We start from the raw sequence: 18,358 nt of genomic DNA, 5'->3' as shown, positions 1-18,358 counted from the left end.
GCACGAGATAAACGCGGGCGAAGCTGTGGGCAAAGACTAGTCATCAATATAAATTAAACTTTTCCTTAGCTAACTAAAGTATAACATACATGTAAAATTACTGAAAGTAAAGAGATGTAATTTGGTATGAAGTTTTCTTGGAGAAGTGTAGAGTAATAAGGTACGTAGTTTTACGAGCGTACCAAGTCGCGAGCAAACAGTAGTTTTAACTTAAACCTGAAAAACTATGTTTTATTTATTTGCAGAATTACTAGCCCATGATATTTGATACTGTGACCCGTCGCGGCTTCGCTCGGATAAAAACATAATAAAGTAAACATTTCTCAGGAATCACACTGTCTATTGGTGAAAACCGAAAAATCTGTGCAGTAGATTTTGAGTTTCTCGCGAACAGACAGACGCAGTATAGGACCTTGTTTTTTTTTAATATGTAAGGATAAGTATTTAAAAATTTCATACAGAACAGATAAAATTCCCACCACTGTCTCGGTTATTAACAAGAAATCAATAGAAAAATTACGAAGAAACAAGTTTATTTCCCAAGTTTCATGAACGTGCGAAACAAAAAACAAGTCTAAAACAGGCTTAAAAGTTAAAACCGAATCCGACCGGAGTAATTAAACTGTCATATTGTGCGAAACAAATTTTGAAACCATACGTTACGCTCCGTACGTCGAAGTCCACAGAATTTGTAACAATAAAACAGAAGTGTTATACACGTATAACCAAATAACGATTTATTTAGTGCTGTAGTGGGATAAGTCCGCAGTTGTACTACACGAATACAACAAGTTATAGAGATATTTTGGACCGTTTGGTTCAGACGAGATTTTTTCTATATATATAATAATATATATTTTTTCCATATTTGTGATTTGGATTTCGGTTCTGGTTCGAAATAAATCGTTATTTGGTCGCTGCCTGACATAAAATGCAAGAAATCCGAAACAGCAGCTCACTCACAAAATACTCAATGAAGAGCCGGTCTTTAGTGAATCTTAGATTTTAGTAGGTATAATATTAAATTGCACTTCTATTTGCTATATTGCAAACTTCTGTGAATAGAACGTATCAGCTTGGGGTATGATAAAATTTGCACCGCCAAGTGTGTTGCCAACTTGATCATAATGATATTCCAAGTAGGCACCGTTGCCTCATCAAATTCCATATTTAACTGTGACAGTTTAATGACTTTTTAATTGATTTTCTAATGTTGGGGCAAATTTGGTTGGATTCGCTACTCATTATCTTACTAATACATGCATTTTTTTGAATGTACAATCTCACGCAAAACTAAAAAATGTTATGGCTACATGGCACACGAGCACAGGGCAGACACTGCTGAAACTATACGAAACAAAAGCGCGTAGGTGTACATACACGTATCATGCGTGTATGAGTGAACTCACGACTTCGATTATTTTTGTATTTAGTAGTCTTTTAGTATTAGTAAATATGCCATCTCAATAATAACAAATAATTGCATTTTATATATGAGAATTTTCCGAACAAACATTAGTGGCCTCGCTAATTTATTATTTTAACAATCGACAGATATAGTTAATACATTCACATTATTTTTGTGAGAACATGTCCCGTTTAGCCACGGGCAAAGGTGATTTGGCAGATGGGTAATTAACCTGATATGGCTCAAAGAACTTTTGGGTTTATGTCAATTCGACACAGTCAATTTGCCATTTATTTCTAAGTTCCATACTTTGAAAGTTAATTCGTCATACCTACATCATACATTATTGCTGGCAATTTGACTTTTATGAAAAAAATATAACTACAAGAGAGTTCTTTTGAAAGAAGTATATACCTTGTACTTGTTTTATTGTATTTTTTTTCGGTCATTTTATTTGTATATAAACTTATAGGTAAATAAATACAATTGTATTTCGTTTAAGAATCTCAGCTCCACGCGCCATATATCATGTTTTCTATGCCAGGTAAATTCAAAAATGGTAATACTTTTCATCATCATTATAAATATAATTAATAAAGTAGTTAGTGTCATAAATAATAATTAAATATCCAATTAATTACAATTGAAATAACAATTGTTGTTGTATTACACATTTATATAAAAATCAATATAAATTTGAAGATTATCGGCAATATGATTTAAAAATTTATAAAACAAATTGATATAAAATATAAAACAAATTTAAAATTATGATTTTCTATCTTATTGCATTAGTTTTAAGTCACATCTATCGGCAACAAAATTTTATTCGCTGGCCACGTGACGCAATCTATTCTTAATTAGTTTACAGTTCAGTAGGTAGCTGCCAACATAACAATAATATCTAGTTACCTAACAGACTTTGAAACAATGGTAGGTTTAATAAACAAGAGAACAAACAAACTAGGGCTAAATTCGCCTCACACTCACACACTCCTGGGAGATTTGTGAATGCTGTGTTCAGACCATCCAGGAGCAGATAAACACCATATTGCCACCAACATACCTATATATCTTTTTTCTCAAAACAAGACTCATCTCTTTGTTTAGTAATCAGACACGTTCAAATTTAATCTTCAAAAATTTACTCTTGATACAAGTGAATGCAGATGGCACATACCTACTTGGAGTTAATTATAAATTTTAAGGATTACTTTTTGCAAAAATGCACAATATACAAATCGGTAAGGTTCATGTTGACCATAAAGCATACATAATTTTGATTGCTACTTAAACAAAGGCCCTCGTGTGTGCATTGTACTGGCACTTAGATCGTGTGGTGCGTGTCGGTTTATGCCAAGTTATTAAACTTACTCTTAACGCTCAGTAATATGTGATAAAAAATATTATAAATAAACCGAGTAATAAAGTGACCGCTGTCGTCGTCGAAGACCGATCATAAAAAGCGACGTATAGAGAGAACTTTAATGGGTTTAATACACGTGACATTTTATGATAAATGTCAACGCCATCACTATTCGACGCATACTAAGAGGCGGGCCGAACGTCGACTAAAAAACTTTAACGACGCTGCACCGTCCTTCACATTTTACTTGTATTTGGACAAATAGTTTCGTTGATTTACGAATCGTAAAAATAATTTCATCAAATTTATAATATCAAAACCGTTTGGAACATATAAAAATTTTTAAATATTGCAACTGACACCGGATGTTATTAAAACTCATAACTAAAATCTTTTCAAAATCTTCCTCGTGTATAAACTTCGTGTTATTTTCTGTTTTTCTAAAGTCATCGACATAGATCAAGGTCGTTCAATTCTTACCATAACAGTCTGCGAAACAAACAATACATGATTTTAAAATTATCACATATGTCTTCTCATATTACGACTAGGCATATGATTTAATTAATAGTTACATTTTTAAATTGTCTAATGTGTGATGCTACGTAGATTGTTAATGAAAGAAATAACTGTTTTAGTTATGTAAATAACGAGATTTGCTAAAATATAATAATAAAGTTTAAAGCTGTTGTCGGTAAAAATGTACCAACAAAATTTTAAAAAAGAAGTTCTTATCATTCTCGTTCAAGTGTACGTAGCTTGGTTTAGAAACTGCATAAACTGTACCAATTATGTTTACGTTTTCTTTACGACTTTCCAACCATGAGTTTGCAATTTGCTACTACAAATTTATCAGCATCCGCTCTTAGGAGGAAGCCCACAACCAACCGACACGATCCGATGACTCACACCGTCTCACCTTTATAATTAGCTATACCCCAAGGCCTCCCACATTTTAGGAAGTTTTGCAAACTATTCGACTCTCAATCTTCAACCCTTACGAACTTTGAAAATCTAATTTTCTAGTGGTCCAAGTAATGACTGGTATTTCAAAAGTTTCCCGGATAATGAAGCGAAAGGACTAGGCACTTTCGAAATGTACTGATTCGTTTGAAGCCTTGCCGTTGTAGAGATTTCTAATTACTTTATACAAAATGACTTTAACAATTTCAGTCTATTTGAAAACCCTTTGAGCGCAATTAGATATAATGATGAAACATTTGTGGAATAAATTCTGTTAAGTATTTGATTAAAAAATAAAATTGAACTAAGTTCGCTTATTCGTTATTAGTCTTAAACGTTTTAAACGGATAAAATAATGGACGAACACCTGCATTATGAAATATGTAAATAATAAACGCATCATAGATTTCGAAACGGAATTTCTGAAATGCCAACCGTGTATTGATTTTGGCGTGTGGGTTATTACAGTATTCCTTGACATGGCTGCAACCTCCACACAGCTTATTGTGCGCCGGCGCATCGGCCGTATAATCACTGTAATCTGCTAGTTTTTAGTTAGCGTCAAATTGGAGAATAACCTGTGCCTACGGAACAACAATGCCTCATGATTTGTGTGCACAGACAAAATGTGGTTTATTATTAGGCATTGAATACACGCCACGACTACGCATAACAATAGTTCGAATGTTGAAGATAATTTTACCATTCATTTCGAAGCTATGATTAATGATGTGATCATCACTTCCGTCTATGAGCTGCAGATATTCAATTATTGTCTTATGTTATTTTATTAGATGAACGTTATTGTCAGGTAGATAAGTACGTAAGTCTGTACGTGTAATCAGTGATAAACTTTTTCATAATCAAATTCCAGGAAATTTTGGTTATTACGTATCATGAGAGATAAGAGTGATTTCATTATTTAATAATCAATTTGTTTCATTTAAAAGCGAACATCTATCATTCAATTATTGAAATTTGAAAATAATGTAGGGAATGGAATATTAGCTTTAAATATTCAGACAGGATAGGTACCTAACATAAATCTTATTGGGACTTGGCCGTCTACTGTAACAACAAAGTTTGTGAGCTTAGTTTGTTTAATATTTTTCCTTGTATTCAATATATTTATTGGCCTGTTATTTTTGCGAACAAAATTATTTTCGCTGAAAAATATTATATTTTGGTTAAAAAAAACGAATAAAATATAACTGGATAAGCAATCGATTTCCATACATACAGCTACAAAACTTGTATGAGCTATAAATATTCAATATCTAACCATAAAAAATACTAATTTAAAATTCAAAATGCAGGTTTGATGGCCGTTTCGTAAACCAGAGAACTGTTTTTATATGGCGATGATATAGCTGAACTAATGGAATTGTATCAAATTATTGTTGAATCCAAGCTAGTATTTATTCGTGTAAAAGCTATTATTAATTCCGAGTAGAATATGAACACCCGGAATAACCTTCGTGTTCAACTTTGCAAAGTAAACTGAAAATGCTTTGATGAATCACAGCCCGTTCTCTGAGACGTCTGTGTCCTTATTTGATCTTTGCATAACAGGAAATGCAGAACAGTTTGAAGTGATAGCTCTTCAACTTTGCCCATTGTTCTTCATAACCAATAAACTGTCCATACGCAGAATCCTCTCCCACGCCGCACACCGGTCTAACAAGAAAAAACAATTAAAAAACGCTGCAGCCGTTGAGTCAATGAACCCGCTGAATGAACTTGGATATCCACGATCCAAGAAACCTCTTCACACCATCATCATAAGACCGGCTAAGTGACATTCCGAATGCATGGAATCGCATTACTATTCGCAAGGCATATGCACCAACCTTGAAAACTAGCGATGACCCGTGTCCAGTCGGTGTGATGATGTCGATGACTAATCCAGAAAAAGATGTGGGCACAAATATATGATGGAGCACAAGTCACTGAAAATCCACAGGTAAAATCGAAAGCTCGCGTAATGGAAATGGAGAGAGGAGCCGTACGTCCGTGCGTCGCGGCGCGTCGACACAAACTGAGGGAGAACTGAGCTGAGGTATGGAGGTCCGTTTGTTCGGAGGTCGGAGGCGATTGGAGGACGGAGTGAAACGGGATGCGGCACGAGATGTGCGCATCGCCTAGCTTCCGTTCGACACGTTTGATAAAAAAATTGCGCTACAGAATCTTTTTGGCACCGCTGAAGGATTTATGAGGATGTGGCCGCGTGTATGGACGTCCGTGTAAGTAATGTTATCGTTATCACTGATTGAATTATGCATCAGATTTTTATACGATAATTTGCTTTAAGTAAGTAATTGATAATAGTACTTGTTATAAACATTGCCAAGGTACAGAATATGAATTAGTTTTCCAAAATAAAGAGTGGAATTTGATAATTCCATTTTTGTATGACGAAATTGAAAATGAAAAAAAGCAGAAAATTAATCTAAAATATTGATGAAAATTTAATTAAAATTGTTTTATTCTGTTTTAGTTTTAATTAAAAATGTTTTATTCTTTTTTAGTTTTAATTAAAATTGTTTTATTTATTTTTATTTAAAAATGTGTATAGATAAGGAAACACAATATAAAGTAGTATTTTATTACAACACACTAACACGAAGAAAAAAAACTTTGAATATAACATTTAATATACTAGTCGACTAACTAAAACACGAACAATATCTAAGATGAAGTTATAATTTTATGTTACTCAAAGAGAGAAAACAAATATTGACAACACGACGAACTCTCTTAGTTAAATAAAGGCTAACACACACAACACAATGTGTAAATTGACAACTGTAGTAGGTAACATCAGTACTACTCACACGTATATATGTGCACGTACATGTGAATGTTGATAAGGGAAGTGCCCACTTGATAACGCACTGTGTGTACCCGCAATGTACTGCTATTAGGTAGGTATCCTTATTATTTTTTGTCATGAATGAGGTTTTCTAACGTCCGATGGCTGTGACAAGTGGCCTAATAAATTTGGGCACTGACACAAAAGATTAACACTGTTATTCATAAAAAATATGTATGTTTTGTCTCTTTCTGTCAATGGCTAATATTATAAAGTGCGATAGTGACAAAACATATTTTTTATGAATAACAGGTTTAGTCGATATTAGGTATGGGGTATTAATTAGCATAATATTTAGGTTATTTACTAAAATCTGTTGTGACTAATAATCTAATCAAAATTTTCACTTTTGACACAAGTAAGATTTTATCATGGTTGGGATTCTTGTTGCACTCAATATTTCTACATGACGCAATATGTATTGAATTTATTATACTCAACTAGATTAATTTTGTGAATCTTTTTTAATTCGCAAATACTGTTTTATTAAATTTTGAATTCAAATCAAAACAGTATTTGCGAATTAATGGGAACAGTACTTTTCCGGGATTTAAGGCACTCTATGTACATCTGCGTACTCCTAATAAATATTTATGATTTAAAAAGAAGAATGAGTTGAAAAGTATGAAAAATGTAACATACAAACACACTTTTTTATTCATATAATATTAATTAAGATGTCCGCAGCAAATATATGCTGTTTATAACTTTAACACAATCGGCCTATTATTTAAATCCCACTACGGATTGCTTAGGTATTTTAAAACTGTACAAAATGCCAACAAACCAACAGACGGAGATACGGGAGCGTCATAGAGATAAGGAATGTAGCCGATGATAACAATGCATGCCAGACTATTTGCTTACCACCACATTTATCTATTTTCAATTATCGTTGTCCAAATCCTGGTATCTTTGGAACATCAAAGTATTTTCTGTTTATTTTCAAAAAAAATCCAAACTTTAGATGAAACTTTTTTGAAAAACATTTACAATATAAACTTGGTCCTGTGTATTGTTTCCACTTTAAATGACAGAAAGGTTATCGGACCATAACATTTTGACAATAGATCAGATTGAATTAAAAAAATGTAATAATCTTCCCTGAATCGGTCTGACTGATCAAACGGCTGGATGAAAATTAGAACGTCAAGAGTTTTAATTCTCGATGAATTCTAAATTCGAATACTAAAAATAATAATAGACCATTTTAACTTTCGGTGCTGGCTGACACCGATAACGAATTTAATATGATTATTTTGATTATAATTTCTTAACTGCGGAAAAAAGTCATCGAGGAAAGTAAGAACTAAAACTCTCAGCACCGAAAATAGCGTCTCCTCATAATAGAAGTGTCAAACTTACGATTGCGTGAACTATAACGCCCATTATAAGGAGATTACTGTCAAAGATTAATCTTATTAAATTACGAATTGTATGGACATAAATACACAAGTAGAAAGGGACAATTTGGTGGCATGCCAGTAGCTGGCAAGTGCTGTGACTTGACAAGCTACTTGCATGTGTCACACACACGTCACCCGTGCTGGCATTCAAGTGTGCAAGCTGTTGACATGTGTATTTCTGCCTATTATGATAGCAAATAACATTCCCACTTCTTTTATTACTAGATTTCTGTGGTATGAATACAATTTACATCACATTCATAACTAAATGTTTCTAATCCATTAATTCTGATCAATAAGAAACAGACTAAAAATAATAGTACATCATTATTTATTTTGGTGCTGGCTGACACCGATAACGAAACACATGCAATGTGATTCGGATTGTAATTTGAAGATAAGCTTATCACGAAATTTTGTGTTAATAGAAAAACATAAATACAATCAACGGGGTATTAACCTACTAAAATTCACTGGAAATTCGCTTTTATTTCAACGTATATAATGTCCATTCTAGACAACTTTACATAGAGCTGGTTGTTTTGACATATAGGACTTAATTCCTAAGGTGTTGTTGATAAAAAAAAAACATTTTTGACACAAACTTTTATTGTTTTCAATGTGTGTCAAAAATATCAAGTCTGCGCAGTAAACCGTTGAGGAGTTCTCACGTCTGGAGCCATTCCTGGGTCAACCATCTGGTCATTTTATGTGTACAAATTTTCAGCTCAATCGATTGAACACAGTTACATCGCAAGTTAAATAAAAACTTGTAAAAACGATATTTCGCTGTAAATCAAAGTCTGCTAATAGGTATCATGGATAAGACCGCATTGCTATAACTGATATTACGAGTAGTTTGAAAATGAAAAAATATTTAGTAATCTAATCTATCAGGTATAAAGTACAAATCAATTTCAATGAAACTTTTGATAAATGTTACACGTTAATATTTTCCGAGTAATCCTATCTACTGTCTCTTCTATCTATCGATACTAGGAATGTCGAATGAATAGAATCGAATTAAGCGGAGTTTATAAAATAAGGTTGGTGCTGCTATAGCACCAGAAACAATCCGTGAATATTTCAATTGTCTAACCATCACGGTTAATGAGATACAGCCTGGTGACAGACGTGCCAACAGACAGCCGAACAGAGGAATCTATATATAATAGGGTCTCGTTTTATCCTTTGAGAAAGGAACCCTAAAAATCGAATTCGATATGCGCTGAGCCTTATCTGTTTGTACAGTATCCAATTTTACCTGCTCTGGTTGGTTTTTTTGTTCCTTTATCGTATTTGTTAAACAATAATTGGTTTTTGACGAGATAATGATCCGATGCCAAATAATTGTTTACGTTTAATTTTTTACTCATTGTAAATCTATGTTTCTACCAATTTACGATGAAAAATATGATTACATAAAATAGCAAAATGTTAAATGTTTCAATGTCTTTTTTTTAAATAGAGAGAATCTGTGGACGCAATGATATACCACGTATTTTATTTGTTCATGATAACCCCCGCCCAGCCCCAGATTCAATCCACTCTGGGGCTGGGCGGGGGGTTACCATGAACAAATAAATATATTATACAAATCCCTCGCTAGACTCTAGACTTGCTCTGTAACAACTATTTCGGATTATCAAATTTTTCACTAAGAGTGATACGTGCCATAATCATTATACAGCCTGGAAAATGTGTATTAAATCTTGAATTTTTCTTCGAAATAAATGTTTTTAATGCCATGGAAATCAATCACTAGAAACAGTGTTAAATTTGTGTTACAGCAATGTTTATAACTGCGATAACGGCCGGAAAACTCAGTTTGCGTAACTTAATAATAAAATGGCGAGAGAGCGTGTAATATATATATTAACAATTTTATTATATAGTGAAATTTTCCGTACTTATATCTTTTTTAATTTAATACTTCACAGATATATTCAGTCACAAATACAAATAAGTCACACAAAACGCAATCCCAACTAATTATAAATGCGAAAGTAAGTTTGTTTGTTTATTAATAAATAATAAATATTAATGGACAAATCACAAGGATCGAGTTAGCCCTAAAGTAAGTCCAAAACTTTTGTTGTTCTCACAACTCTTACTCAAGCTACTTACTCAACGTATATTAACATGTCTCTTTTCTATGCAAAATATTTAATTTTTAATCCACACTAGTGTACATTATAAATGCGAAAGTCTATCTGTTCCACTTTCAAAGTTTAACAGCTGGACCGATTTTGTTGAAATTTGGCCCAAACACAGGCTACATTTTGTTTCAAAAACTCAACCCCCAAATTACTATAATGGGTGCTGAAAGTTTGTATGAAAATCGTGGCCGCTTTCGCAGAGAAATTCACGCGGGCGAAGTCATGGGTAAATCACATTTACTGATTTATTTGACGACCTCGGTGGCGCAGTGGTAAGGTTCTAGCCACTGAACCGAGAGGTCCCGGGTTCGATCCCCGGTCGGGTCATGATGGAAAATGATCTTTTTCTGATTGGCCCGGGTCTTGGATGTTTATCTATATATGTATTTGTTATAAAATATAGTATCGTTGAGTCAGTATCCCATAACACAAGTCTCGAACTTACTTTGGGGCCAGCTCAATCAGTGTGATTTGTCCTTATATTTATTTATTTATTTATTTATTATTTATATAATAGTCTATTCATTCTAAAAAAAAAACAAAAACAGAAAATCAGACACAAATACGATTAACCAAATAATAAGGATGACGACTTCCAAATTGAATAACAAGAATCGAAACCCAATTCGACCAGAAAAAGTCACTAGAAAATATATATATCGCGGCCAATTTTCTAAAGAGGAGAAAAAAGTAACAAAACAATATCAATTCAATAAGATGGTTGAGAGGGAAACATTGGCGTAAGCAATCGACTGACAGACAAGGACGGAAAATGACAATGTCTTTGGTAAGAAAGAATAGAACAAAGAAACAATTGTGCCGAGTTTTCAAGAAGCCGTGTAAACAATAAAACGTCAAGTTCCCGTTTAGTTGGCCCGCGGAAGGGTTTTGTAATGAATAATACAGTTAAATTATTCAAAATTCCATTATATTACAGTCGACTATGAAATTTTATGGCCGCAAAGAAATTTCGCACCCGTTCGTCGTTAATAACCCATAAATTGAAATCATATAATAATAATCATCAAATATACTATAGTTAATACCATAAAAGTTTGTGTTTGTATGTTTGTTTTTCATATATGTAAAACCTACTAATGCATTTTACTGTAGATAATAATTTAAACTAGAAACTTCTAGATTTAAAATATTAGATAAAAATGAACTTAAATGGTCGATGTCATTAAAAGTATTTTTTTCCAATCATAACAAAAATATCTTTTTTTAGCTTGGGGAATCGGTATAATTCGTGGAGGACACTACACTACTGATGCGGATGATTCCAGAGAGCAGATAGGTGATACAGCACACGGAATAGAATTAAGCCGTGTGCTAGTAGTGTAACAAATTTTAATAAAAACATGCAATATTATAAGAATACATTCCTTATAAAATAAAGTCCTCTGCCACGTCTGTTTGTCTGTTTGCGAGACACTCAAAAACGACTGCACATATTTCCATACTTTCACCAATAGATAACGATTCGAAGACGAGTCGGGTCGCTAGTTTATGATATAATTGTGACATTATTCAAAGAAATACATCAATTCAGTTTTTTCCGGTTGCCTATTTCAAATTTTTGCCTTTACAGTGGCGACCAGCCAAATAATCTGTGCCACAATCTTATTGTCCCTCCGGTTATCGGAATCGAGTGAATCAAGATCCGATTGTCTCCCCGCCTCGTTCCGGCTCACCCTTTGCCCTTCGGCCAAACGTAATTAGGCGATCTGAATGGTAATGATTTGTTAGGTGAAGTGATAATCGCTATTGAGATGATAATGGTTATTGTATTCGGAAGCAGAAGGGGACGATTCCCTTGAAATAAATTTATCTTAAATTTCCTCTAGGTGATCTTTGAATAAGCACTGATAGGGTACAGCCGAACGCACATCAACCTACTTAAAGTCGTTGCAAAATCGCAGCTATTGCAGCCGCATGAAAGTCTATGCAGATAACTTTGATGTGCGTCTCCACTTCGCATTGTCGAAGCTCTATTAAGAAAACACTGCAGTTAAGAAATTAAAATTAAATTACTCTAATAAATGTCTCTATTCATACATAATTTAAAACAAACGATCCAGTAAAACGAGAAAAACATTAATTTACCCAATCGATTGAACTAAGACGTAAAACAATCGATTACATCGTGAGAATCGAATGCCTGTAATTGAGTCATTGTGGCATTTATAGCTGATACACTATTAGCTTAGTAATGCGCCAGCAGGCGTGAATACAACATTGATTTTGATACTCTGTAGAGATCTTGTATTGTCTGCTTTTTACAAGCTTTTATTAAACTTGCAATGTATTGAAGTGTGTATATGTTAGGGGGAATCTTGTAAATCAATTTTGAAGCAGACATCTTGGAACAGATTGAGCTGAAACTTTGTACACACGTTTAGTTTGAATGACAAATATGCATTATAATGAGCATGACCTGATGGTGCATCCAGGAAGGGCTCCAAGCGTGAGAATTCCTCAACTGCGCGGACATGATTTTTTTATCTCATGTTGAATGCAATAAGATCTCTCTAACAACAATAAAATCTTGTATCAAAATTACATTTTTGTTAAAAACTTATTCTAAACCAGTTTCAGAAACATAATTTCGCGTAAATTTTCTTGAAAAACGTCTATTTTTTATTTTATTGTCTAATCTCCGAGAACCAGGCTCACTAAAAATAAGAACAAGCGCCGGGACTTCACTCCTGTGGGATAAAAGTCCCTTGAGGTATTTCAGGTAATATTCTACCCGTGTACCGTGTACATAACAATCCGTTCAGTATATTTGGCGTGAAAGAGTAAAAAACATCATTAGTAGGATTATATTTAGCCTTCAATCGAAAATTATAAGTAATTATAGAATGCCCAATATAAATAAGTACTACCTATTACAAATCCACGAATATAACCATCATTTTAGTATTCGTCGAAATGAAATCGAGACAATCGATTCGATTCGTCATTGTCGTCAACCGTTCATTATAATAAATGCGGTGTCAGTTCGTTTGATTATTAATTAATCAGTTTTTGCGAGCAACGGTTACGTAAAATGAATCATCATTAATTGAAAATGTCATTACGAAATGAGATAATTGCTCGAATTTGACATTGGATTTAAAATTTGTGAGATACAGAAATTGGGGACAACCCTGGACAGATAGCATAATCGAAAAAGGCCATACTATAGATAGGCCCATCGAAAACATCGATAGTATGTAAAACTGTCATTACAGTTGCTTTTGCTTAATTATTGATGGTCTATCGAAAAGCTATTGATAGTTTACTATCGAGCGCGAACATTAGGACAGACCGTTCTGACGCCGACGCACGAGGAGAAGAAGAAAGAAATACAGATATTTCGAAAATCAACACGTGCCATTTCTGATACCTTCAGTTGCATAAAGCCCATCACTTCAATGTGTGTACTGTATGAAATATAGGATATAGGATATTTCATCAACAGTATATTCCTATTTGTGAAACCGCATAGCAAAGTCAAGTTCTTACCTACGTAAAAGTTACCCTGCGTCGATCTTGATGCGGTAAAATTAGACGGCTTCCAAAAACATTTAACTTCATTAATATTATATTGATTGTATTTTTATTTATCGAGTATCTTATTGGTGTCAAATATTATTGATATCGCGTAAAGACACTTTTACTACTATATAAATTCAAATCATTTATTCAGAAATTAGACCTACACAGGCACTTTTTCACGTCAATTTTTATATTAAATAGTTATTTCTCACAAGCTACAAACTACTTATTGGCATTTCGGATATACCACTGCTTGTAGCAAATAGTCTTATACATACTTGTAAACTAAATAGTCAACCAATGAGCAAAATCAAAATCAAATCATTTATTCAGAAATTAGGCACACACAGGCACTTTTCACGTCATATTCGAAATTAAATGATGTTCACCAAAGCTACAAACTACTAGCATTTCGGAACGACCACTGCTGAGAAGAAATGCCGAAAGAAACTTATTCAAACAGTGTTGGTCCCTATTATGCCAGAAGGGCTTACCATTTTTTAAATATAAATTTATGTATAATTTTTTATCAGTTATATAACAATGTAAGTACACAACAAAGTACATGGTCAAAAGGTATATTGAAACATATTATGATTGTGATCAAGTGCTGATGAAAGGAAAATATATATACCTATATATATATGTATAATTAACCAAACAAAAAAAAAGGTTTTAATAAAAGATCGAGCTGACCAATTCCCCCCGGCAGCACCCGTTAACGAGTTGAGCAGGTATCATCACAATGTTTTCCTTCGCCGAAAGCAAAGCAAATAGTGAACTATGAGTTTCCATTAATTTAATTTTACTATACATGAGTCAGAATGGTAGGATACAAACTCATGAGGTACTAGTATAATTCGAACCGAGGACCTTTCGACTATAGACGAGAATGTTTTCTAATGCAAACCATTGTAGTAGAAATATCACAAGCAGTCACATAATTTGATTGAATAGTTAAGATTAAGATTTCAAAAATGGTACCTATTCATGACCTATATCTTTCACATTTGATAAACTATCAGAAACCAGAGATGTTTATTTATTTGCAAGAGTTTTTATAACCCAGCGATGAGCTAATTTAAATAATTTTATAAAAAGTTTTAATTTTTATCATTTAATTGTTTTAAGTTATCGAATTGCAACTAAATAGGATAAACAACATCACCTGAAATTATTGGGAATAAAAAATGGGATGTAAAATACATTTTTCTAAGACATCATGCTTTGATGACCAACATTTAAAGTTCTATATGTTTTTTCTTTTCCTCACAAGCCATTAACAAATTGCAGTCAGTATTCAATTAAACAACAGTTGTAAAATACACTTTTATTCCATTACCGTACACAATTCGTCAATTTCTATTCGACTCTGATGACTATCGTGTAATAACAGCAATTTTGTACTTTTGTTTGTTACCTCTCTTAATATTACTGTTTGTTATTGTGGTTATTTGGATAATTGAGATTTCGGGGAATTATTATATAAAGTGCCGTTACTCTAAATGAAGATGTGAAAGTTTTTGATGTGTGAAGTTCTGCTACATGAGGTTTAGGGGGCTAAACTAGGCTAGTTTAGCCCCCTAAACCTAGTGCCTACACTTAGGGTTTCGCTGTAACAGATATACTTTTATTGTTATTGTATGTATTGTTATTGCCATAAAAACTATATGGGTAGGGTAATGTTTATAATTTATAGTTCTTTATCATTAAACTTTTGATGCTATTTGAATGAACCACTGCGATTAGAAATTTTAATAAATATAATAATTTCATAATTACAACGTATGACACGTTGTTATTATGAAATTACTATTATTATTTCTTGTGAAGTTACTTTAAAATATTTACAACCTAAACAATCAATATCATTTGCAAATTAGCCACTTTTTCTGTTGTGAAATCATATTGATCGTCTATTGTGATATCCTACGTTTCAACACTTTAAATTCATTACCTACACTAAACTTCTACCGAAATGTGTACACGAAAATTTACGGTGCTGTTAATAACAAGAACCACTGCGTTGCAGGCAACAAGAACTAGGCTTCAGCCACTCCCGCAGCCAGCCGTGGATTAAACAACTTCGTTATGTTCGAACTTGCTGAGATAGTACTTGAAAAGCGAGCGTTGCAGAGTTCGGGAACATAATCGAACTCTTGAACGCTTTGGCGGAAAATTAAACGGCATTCGATTGCACTACTTGGAGGTGGGAGAGTGGTTAAAACGCCTGATATCGAAATTTTTTAGTCCTCAGGTATGGGTAATGTACATCAATCCGACTGTAAAAAAATCTACACTTTGGTTGATGTTTAAGCTTCAAAGTGTAATGGAAAAGCTTCTTTAATTCCAAAACAGGTAGTTATACATGACCATGAGTTTATAGAAGATATAATCTAAATGAAACAACAACAAAATATGCTTTGTTCCATTAGCACCATTGAAATACGTCTGTGCGACGTACAATCAACAGCATATCTACTCAAACTCATTACAAATTCGCTACTATTGCCCTCACGTAGAGGATTATGTATCTAAGTTGTTAGTGCATTCGACTGTACTGCAGTCATACAAGCAAACAATCGTCATAATTCAAGCGAGCACAAAAGGCGGTGGACGCTCGGCGAGCACTTAATTGCTTCATTACAAATTCGTGGCTTCAATTTGCTCGTCTGGCTCACAAACTAGTTTGGTACAGAGATTAGAACTGTTCCACTAGTACCTACCTACCTGCTGGCCCTCCTAGTAAAGTTGAAATTGATTTTCAACCAACTTTTTTCAAAATAAATGCGTAAATGGTAGACATTTATCTGTCTCATCTCCGCATGTTCTCGGTTTCGTTCTGGTTTGTGACTTTATAACCAGCCGCCTGCCTGACGTCAACCTTGCTTGGTAATGTTTTTGCTGCCTATAAAATGCCTAGGCTATGTGTCCCTTATTCGCCTCGTACGACATCCATATAGAGTGGTCTCATTATATAACACGTAACACAAATACATGTAAATATTTTATAATGGCAAAAAAAAACTCTGTGAAAGCGATTCATAGATTGAATAAAAAAATAAAAATCAAATACGATAAATAACATTTAAAAATATTAGAGCATCTTTCGATGCAATATTCTATAATTTACTTGACAGAAAAATATCTGTGAACTGTCGCTGTAAGTTTTTCATCACTTCATTGCGACTCTATACCCAAAATAGATTTATCCCATGGCGCCTCACGGGATCTGAGATTGAAAAGGGAACAAGTAAGTTCATCACATTAATTTTCCACGATATATTTACAGAGGAAATCTCAACAATGGAAAGCTTTACTCATTAATATCCTAATATTTCTATTAATATTATCTTATGACACCGTAAACCCTGGTGGCAAAACATAGCCGACTTCATTAGTACCAATACCATCTTATGTAAACCTAGGTTTCACAATCAGTAAATGAATTATAAGAATAGATGTCTTAGGGTTGAAAAAAAAATAAAATATATATATAGTATGGATGGATAATAAAAACAGAAAAACAATAACATCGGAAAAAGTAAACTAAATTACAATAGGTTGAACTAAGATAATATTTGGTATGTTGAATAAGTATCTGTACTCATTTTGATTTATGCAAATGCTTTGAGCTGTCATCGATTATGCTAAATTTCAATACAGTAATAAGGGACATAGCTTGAAATACTAGGTAATTGTAGACGATGCATTGAAAGCCTAAAAGCAACCCTGGATATGGGCAATGGAATATTCATGACTACTAATATTGAAATCAAAATAGCGAGTGGTTCCAACCAATATCTTCTAATAGATGATGCAAGTAAGATAATAAAACCTTTGATAGATTATAGGTAACAACAGCATAAGCAAAGAGGATTGAAGTCAGGCGAGTGACAGAAACTACACTGACGAATTTTCATTTCCCCAAAACCTTACTCTAGACTTCTGCCGAATTCAAATTATCATTCTGTCTCTTTTATTTTTAGCATGCTCCATATGCTAAAAATACTTTTACTTTTATTTTAGACAGAATGATAATTTGAATAAATTACCAACCTTCCCGATGTGTTTTGGTGTTGATTTACAAGTTGCAATATGAAATATAATATTGTCCAACCCTTGATGATAATCTCTTGGTGATTTTCATCGAATTTTAATAGCAATTAGACATTCTCATACCAGCTAATATGATAAAAATAGATACTTACCTATTTTGTTACTTATAGCGGGAGTGAATTATTAAGAGTTTCTTTATTTCTCATAGGCTGTTAAAACGGTTAACGGTCACACGGAACAAGAGGGCGCTTGACACTATAACATCGACAATCGATACATACGCATGGCAGAAACTAATAAGACTGACTGATCAATCAATATATCCATGCAATGATGAAACCGCTAAATATAGGAACGTGAAATTTCGTAGAGATTATGTAATAAATAATAATAATAATATGTCTTTATTCATGTTACTTAAATAAAAGTTATAAAATAGAGCATGAGATTTAAAATAAAATAAAACCTGTGTTTTATTTCTCTACCTGAGCTAGGAAGAAAAATCATCCTGTGTTTCAGGCATTAAAAGGTAGTGATTAAAATGATTATAAACAATTAACAAATATGTATGTAATGTATGTA

General features: G+C 33.2%; 1 protein-coding gene across 9 annotated transcripts in view; it reads right to left on the bottom strand.

Moving 5' to 3' along the window:
* The window catches only part of Pgant9 (Polypeptide N-Acetylgalactosaminyltransferase 9), a 183,416-nt gene that overhangs the window by 147,373 nt on the left and 17,685 nt on the right, over positions 1 to 18,358 (bottom strand). For 2 of the 9 annotated variants that reach the window (XM_053754118.2, XM_053754120.2), the window contains exon 1: positions 5,588 to 5,886. The exons of 1 other annotated variant lie outside the window; for it this stretch is intronic. The gene's annotated coding sequence lies outside the window, so the exon portion shown is untranslated. Of the gene's footprint in view, positions 1 to 5,587; positions 5,887 to 18,358 lie in introns of those variants that run through there. 6 more of the 9 variants (XM_053754124.2, XM_053754123.1, XM_053754122.2 and 3 more) reach the window with 5 other exon arrangements.

The sequence above is a fragment of the Plodia interpunctella genome, chromosome 13 (assembly GCF_027563975.2).
Source record: "Plodia interpunctella isolate USDA-ARS_2022_Savannah chromosome 13, ilPloInte3.2, whole genome shotgun sequence".
Taxonomy (NCBI): domain Eukaryota; kingdom Metazoa; phylum Arthropoda; class Insecta; order Lepidoptera; family Pyralidae; genus Plodia; species Plodia interpunctella.
Note: the sequence above shows the minus strand (reverse complement) of the source record. Positions and strands in the feature narration are given on the sequence as shown.